The 1,398-nt window shown below is 45.2% G+C and overlaps 1 long non-coding RNA gene across 1 annotated transcript; it reads right to left on the bottom strand.

The window, feature by feature from the left end:
* LOC115443325 lies at window positions 1–1,398 on the bottom strand. Its single transcript, XR_003938601.2, has 3 exons — window positions 1,325–1,398; window positions 963–1,130; window positions 1–84 (listed from the first exon to the last, which is right to left on the bottom strand). It is a non-coding gene; the product is annotated as an uncharacterized LOC115443325 (long non-coding RNA).

Here is a 1,398-nt window from a genome sequence, read left to right as displayed (position 1 = left end):
CTTGTTTGTTACATTGTCGTGCCTCCGCCCGGGGCGCGAATGATCACTTCCTAAGATTTATATCAGCTTTGCTTGTTGTTATTACTGAAACAGAACAAAATAAAAAATATTTAAGATTAAAACATATAATCCTATTTTCAATTTGGATGTAGCCGCGACAAGGCTTTCTCGGTAACAAGCATGTCATCCAAATACGTTCAACGGTTTCTGACGTCTATTTATATGTCAAAAGTGTTTCCAACGTGCCTTGATATGGTTTATCATCCGCCCTGTGGACTGGGGGCGTTTGTAGAATTCCACCACGGTATCCCCTGCCTGTCGTAAGAGGCGACTAATAGGGGCCATCGGGGGGTCGCCGGCGGGCAGCAGGGGGCTGTCCGCCTCTGGTGTAGGTTGTGCATATTTAGCACATTGTGGTGACCCCCGGGATGGACGGCAGTGTGTAGTTGCCCTCATGCTGCCGCAGACGCCGAGGCGTTCTTCGGTGCGCGGGGGCTTCTGAGCCCCAAATAGGAGACGGGCCGCAAGGCGGCACCGCGCAGGGGCGGCTGCGGACGAAGACTTAGACAGTTCCGTCAGAGGAAGCCCGCAGCCGTCCCTAATGCGCCGAAGAGGGCCACCGCGCAGTTTTAGCTGGCAGGCCGTGCGTAGGTTAGTTGTACTTAGGGTTAGGGACTCGACCCGGCGGTCGCCCGAAGGTCGTCATCAAATCCGGGCAGCTCAACGCTGGGCCGTAAGGCACGGTTACCCCAGCATAACCGCTCCGTCGCCCCTCACGAAGGCTGGGCGGTAGTAATAAGGGACTTTCTCCGCGAAACCAAAACAAAAAAGTTATGATGTGGATTATCATATAAATAACGCCAAACTTCTTCGAACAAACAGCTAATTTCAGAAAAGCACCACGAACTTTTTTCCCAACCATATTTATAGTAGCAAAAGATTTAAAGCAATTGGGCCCTTACACGTTTACATCTCCGGATTCATTAAGTATACAGCCCTTCGACTTGTCACATCTCTTTATAGTATCAAGAAAAGGCTGTGGTGCAGGTCCGATCACCGGTACCGCGTTATATAACGAAAAGCAGCCGATTAGTAAGAAAAATATCAGATGAAGCCCCTTCATTGTGAATCTGAAATAATAACGTTCAAATTTTATTAAAACGTTCAGTTTATTCGCTCCTTCTCTCGTATTGTATTTTTCATAATGTATGTAAAGACTTTTTATAAGTTTCGTTCAAATGTTTTACACGATAATATGTGATTTAGTAACAAAAATTAAAAAATATGCACAAATATAAGATTTAAAATAATAAGAAAATCATACCCTTTAAATTGCTAAAATTATTGCACGAACACGAAGCAGTACTATTCAGAGACTTGCCTATCTTTTATATAAAT

Source organism: Manduca sexta, chromosome 28, assembly GCF_014839805.1.
Source record: "Manduca sexta isolate Smith_Timp_Sample1 chromosome 28, JHU_Msex_v1.0, whole genome shotgun sequence".
In the NCBI taxonomy this organism is placed as follows: Eukaryota; Metazoa; Arthropoda; class Insecta; order Lepidoptera; family Sphingidae; genus Manduca; species Manduca sexta.
The sequence above is the reverse complement of the archived record's forward strand: the minus strand, read 5'-3'. Positions and strand labels throughout refer to the sequence as shown.